Below are 6,248 nucleotides of genomic sequence, written 5' to 3' on the forward strand. Positions count from 1 at the left end.
TTAGCCCCTGACTCTTGACCAGAATATATTAAAACAGTGAGAAGTTCCCCAACCATGGCGAGGCCAGCCGTTGCTTCCCTCTCACTCCCGGTGGCCATGCATCCATTTATTTAGTCATTTCGGTTGTTGAACTAGAGATATTACCATCCTGCTGCAGACTTTCCTGTACTTGGACAATGAACCAGTATTTCTCTACATATGGACGACAAACATTGACCAGAGGCTGTGCTTTGTGCCCTCTGGCTTACCCAGTATCTCTTTCTCTGAGCTTTTCTTCCAGCCACTTTCTGTGTCACACCAAATCCCAAGACACATTTTGAGCTTTGCTTACTGTGCTAAAAATCATGGGACATTATTACAATTCCAAAATCTCTGCAAAATATGTTTATGTAACAGCAAAGGGCACAGGGAGACTGAAAAGAATCAGGAATAGTGGATATGCTTGGAATTCCCAATAAGAAAGAGATTTCTCTCTCTCCCTCTCTCTGGTAACTTATGTTACCAAAGGGGAAAAGTGGAGGGAGGGATAAATTAGGATTTGGGGATTAACATATACACACTACTATATATAAAATAGATAACCAACAAGGATCTACTGTATAGCACAGGGAACTATACTCAATATTTTATAATAACCTATAAGGGAAAAGAATCTGAAAAGGAATGTATATATAAAAGAATATATATATGTAACTGAATCACTTTGTTGTACACCTGAAACTAACACAACATTGTAAATCAACTCTACTTCAATTTAAAAAAATAGAAGTACCTATGACTTGCCAAATTCTTTCTATTGCCCTCAACCAGGAAAAAGGATTGTGAGGTCTTTAATCTATGTAGGACAAGCAATTATTTCAGAGCATGTTGTATATTTGAGGGCTTAGTTTTTGTTTTCTGGGTCTTGAGAGCAAGGAAGAAGCTATATTCATCCAGGTGTTACAGAAACACTGGGGAGTTTGCCCCCAGACTGATCTATATTAAAACAATTGTTAGACCTATACTTGCTGAAAGAACTTGGAGTAAATATTTAAGCTCCCTGAACAAAAATGTTCCTGGGTGTTCCATGACAGCAAAACCAACTTGAAAGAGATTACAAGGGCTTTAAAAACACACATGTGACCTCCTTGGCACACAATCAATGCTCCAAAATTGGATCTTTGATTGTAATTATATTTCTCCATTGACTATATGAACCCTATTTTTTTGGCTGAGTTGCGTGGCATGCGGGATCTTAGCTCCCCGACCAGGGATGGAAGCTGCGCCCCCTGCAGTGGAAGCAAGGAGTCTTAACCGCTGGACCACCGGGGAAGTCCTCTTTGAGCTCTTTATAGAACTGAAACCCCCAACAAATGGAAGATGTTAGCATTCTTCATTCCAGAGAAGACCACGTGAGGCCAGATGAAAGGAGTGCAAGCCCTGCACACACCCTAATCCTTACCAGCAGCCCCACCCTTGAACCATGGCTATAAAGCTCCTCACCAAATCCTCCTGAGTTGGGACACACAGTTTTGAGGGGCACAAGCCTGCTGCGTCCCCCTTTGCCTGGCAAAGCAATAAAGCTATTCTTTTCTATTTCACCCAAAACTCTGTCTCCGAGATTCGATTTGGCACCAGTGCACAGAGGCCAAGTTTTCGGCATCCACTACAGTGACTCACCTGCCTACACGGTCTGTACCAACAGTATGGCTTATGCCGAACACCTGCTTTCCTTCTGGGAGTCTGGGATTTGGGTAGGTGCTAGGCAGAGGGAGCCTTTGTGACCAGCCCCCAGTAAAAACCCTTTGGCCCTAAGTCTCTAATGAGCTTCCCTGGCGGACACCTCACAGGTGTTGATGAAAAGATTAATCAATAGTTGATCTAAGAAAGAAATGGAATTTTTTTTTTTTTTTTTTGGCTGTGCCGCATGGCTAGTGGGATCTTAGTTCCCGGACCAGGGATTGAACCGGGCCCTTGGCAGTGGGAGTGCCGAGTCCTAACCACTGGACCACCAGGGCATTCCCAGAAGTGGAAAATTTTATTCGAGCCAACCTGAGGGTTATAACCCAGGAGACAGTCTTTCAGAAAGCTCTGAAGACTGTTCCACCCATTAGAGGTCAAAGCACAGTTATATAAGTTTTTCAGACAAAGGGTTACGGTCAGATGACGTATTGACAGTTTACACAATCCAGATATACACGTACACGAACAAACTGAGTAGTGGTCTATGCAGATAGGGCAGGGGGTGTCCAGAGAAAGGGAACCAGGCATGGCTTTCTTGACACAGAGAAGCCATCTTTGGCCTGAGCCACTCTGTGATCTGAGCTTTCCCGCAGTGCTTATCCTTTAACAGGTCTCACTAATTAATGATCTTGAGGGAACAGAAGAATGCAGGAACAAAGAACTGTTATCAGGCAAGTGAAGTGACAACAGCAAAGATAATAAATCAGTTGTAAAGACTCCCAGTTCTGTTTCGACATTAGCCTGAAGCACATCCTTGAGCTGTTTTGCAGAATTTAAGCCCTCCTCAAGGGCCCAACCGCCAGATGAACTGGATGATGTTGACCTTTTCTGACCCTCTTGACTTCAATGAACTAACACTTGGACTCAAGCTTGGCCCCAATTCTATGCTGAATTCTCCTCCCTTAGCTTAGAACTTCCCCAATTTTGCTGTTTGGGAAACTTGGTGTTCGCCTTCCTTGCTCCAAGTAATACATCCTTCTTAATCCCGATCTTTGGCTTGGTCGTGTCTTTTGGTTCGATGCCCACCAAGAGGGGCATCCAGTTTTGGGGTAACAGTGGGTCATGGGTCATTGTCGCCCCGACAAGATTAAGAAAGAAGTGTATCTCCTGAGGAGGTCTGGTTACTGCAGGTGCACAATACACATTAAAGGGGAGGGAAGAGGCTCAAACAGGCAGAGAAAATTCTTACATTTAAATTTTCTTGTCTTGACGTAAAATATGAATTGGATTTCATCACAGGTGTTGTCACAGCTCATCACTGGAGGAATTCAGTGTGATCAGCGTAGGGCCTTCCTGGGTGGTCCAGTGGCTAAGACTCCGCGCTCCCAATACAGGGGGCCCGGGTTCAATCCATGGTCATGGAACTAGATCCCACACGCATGCCGCAAAGAAGATCCTACATGCCGCAACTAAGACCCGGTCCGAGGAATAAAGACGCAGACGTAGAGAATGGACTTGAGGACACGGGGAGGGGGAAGGGTAAGGTGGGACAAAGTGAGAGAGTGGCATGGACATATATGCACTACCAAATGTAAAACAGCTAGCTAGTGGGAAGCAGCCACATAGAACAGGGAGATCAGCTTGATGCTTTGTGACCACCTAGAGGGGTGGGATAGGGATGGTGGGAGGAAGACGCAAGAGGGAGGGGATATGGGGATATATGTATACATATAGCTGATTCACTTTGTTATAAAGCAGCAACTAACACAACAATGTAAAGCAATTATACTCCAATAAATATGTTAAAAAAAAAAAGACCCGGTCCAGCCAAATAAATTTTAAAATATATATTTATTTATTTATTTACTTAAGTGTGATCAGTGTCACTCACAAGGAGAGGACTTGGAAGCTTGGGCCTGGTTTTCTGCAGACCCCACCCCACGTGCCTTTACCTTTGCTGATTTTGTCATGTATCCTTGGCTGCAACGAACCATAGCTAAGAGTACGACTCTACGCTGAGTCCTGTGAGGCTTCCTAGGGAATCATCCAACCCGGGGGTGGGCCTGGAGGCCCCCAACACACCCACATTCAGCCCCTTCTGCCTCCTCATCCTGCCAAGTCGGCCCCACATCTGTTGCCCCCCAGGCTGGGTTTGCCTTGATGCACCCTCCATCCCAGTACTTGCCACCGGTATCCAGGTGTATGGATATACTTTTTCAAGCTCATCTAGATTCCATACATACTTTTTATATTTTCTTCCAGTATTTTACATCTTTTTTTGAAACAACTAGCTATGTGATTTTGCCTGAATAACTATTATGAGATTCAGTTTCTTTATCTGGCAAATTAGGGGATTGGTCTAGTCTTATCCATGGTCCCTCTCAGACCTCAAATTCAAAAATACTGTGTGACCGCGTGTCAATTTTTAAAACCTATATATAAGAGGTGGAAAACTCAAATGTTTAGAGGTGTTAGACACACAGGATCAATGAGTGAAGTGTGGTAACTATGGTTGACAGTGAACCAGGCAACAAAAGACCATCCAAAGCTGTGTGACCAAGACAACCTACCATGTGGGAGAAAATATTTGCAAACGATGCGACTGACAAGGGCTTAAACTCCAAAATATACAAACAGCTCATACAACTCAATAACAAAAAAAACCCCAAACAACCCAATACAAAAATGGGCAGAAGACCTAAATAGACATTTCTCCAAAGAAGACATACAGATGGCCAACAGGCACATGAAAAGATGCTCAACATCACTAATTATTAGAGAAATGCAAATCAAAACTACCATGAGGTACCACCTCACACCAGTCAGAATGGCCATCATCAAAAAGTCTACAAATAACAAATGCTGGACAGGGTGTGGAGAAAAGGGAACCCTCTTGCACTGTTGGTGGGAATGTAAATTGGTGCAGCCACTATGGAAAACAGTGTGGAGGCTCCTCACAAAAGTAAAAATAGAACTACCATATGATCCAGCAATCCCATTCCCGGGCATATATCTAGAGAAAACCATAATCTGAAAGGATACTTGCACCCCAGTGTTCAATTGCAGCACTATTTACAACAGCCAAGACATGGAAGCAACCTATATGTCCATCGATAGGTGAATGGATAAAGAAGATGTTGTACATATATACAATGGAATATTACTCAGCCATAAAACGGAATGAAATAATGCCATTTGCAGCAACATGGATGGACCTGGAGATGGTCATACTAAGTGAAGTAAGTCAGACAGAGAAAGACAAATATCACATGATATCACTTACATGTGGAATCTAAAATACAACACAAATCAACATACCTACAAAAAAGAAACAGACTTGGAGAGAACAGACTGGTGGTTGCCAAGGGGAGGGAGGTGGGGGGGGGAAGCACTGGGAATTTGGGATTAGCAGAGGCAAACTAGTTTATATAGGATGGATAAACAACAAGGTCCTACTATATAGCACAGGGAACTATATTCAATATCCTGTGATAAACCATAACGGAAAAGAATTTGAAAAAGAATATATATATATGTATATAACTGAGTCACTTTGATATACAGCAGAAATTAAGACAACATTATAAATCAACTTTACTTCAAAAAATTAGAAAAAAAAAAGCTGTGTGACCTTGGGGAGGGCGCTCAGCTTCTCTGTGCCTGTCTCTCCATATGCAAAATGAGGATGACAGCAGAATCCACTTCAAAGGCTTGATGCAGAAACCCAATGAAGTCATTTGCATACTGCATTTAGCAAAACATCTAGCAGGAGACTAGAGCTTGACAAAAGTTAGCCAGTACTATTATTAATGATTTTAAAATTGAAATAATAAGAAACTACCCTTTAAGTTTCAGGGACAATGACATGAGAATAATGCAGGTAAAGCATAAGCACGTAAGAGACACTTAATAAAAAGTCACTGTATGAGTCAAGGTTCTCCAGAGAAACAGAACGAATAGGAGAGATATCGATACAGATATATACTATATATTTATTATGAAGAATTGTCTTATAATAATTGGTTCATGATTGGCAGAGAAGCCCCACAACTGGGGAGAATCAGGAAGGCCAGTGGTTCCAGACCAAGGGCAAGAGAAGACCAATGTCCCAGCTCAACAGTCAGAGAGAGAGAGAGAAGTCGCCCTCCCTCCACCTTTCTGCTCTGGCTTGGGTGACCCCTACCCACACTGGGAAGGACCATCTGCTTCACTCAGTCTACCGATTCAGACACTAACTCTTCCAGAAACATCCTCACAGACACACCCAGAAATAAACATCTGGGCACCCTGTGAGCCAGTCCGGTTGGCACATAAAATTAACCATCACCGTCCCGCAAAAAGAAGGTGAGGGAAGATTTATTTTGAAAATACCATAAGACCATACTATAAGACATCACAAAGTGGTGAGCCACGGGCTATAGCCAGCCTCCACGTGTGTTTGGCCAATATAGTGTTTGCAAAAAACATTTGATTAGTTCCCATCTCTGAAAATGGAGATGCTTTCCACACGCATTGGAATTTCTTGGCGGGAGGGGGTAGGATCACAATTTAAGAGAATTAATTCTAGGTCTGCATTCCACGTGGGG

The sequence above is a fragment of the Balaenoptera physalus genome (assembly GCF_965194825.1).
Source record: "Balaenoptera physalus genome assembly, chromosome: 19".
Taxonomy (NCBI): domain Eukaryota; kingdom Metazoa; phylum Chordata; class Mammalia; order Artiodactyla; family Balaenopteridae; genus Balaenoptera; species Balaenoptera physalus.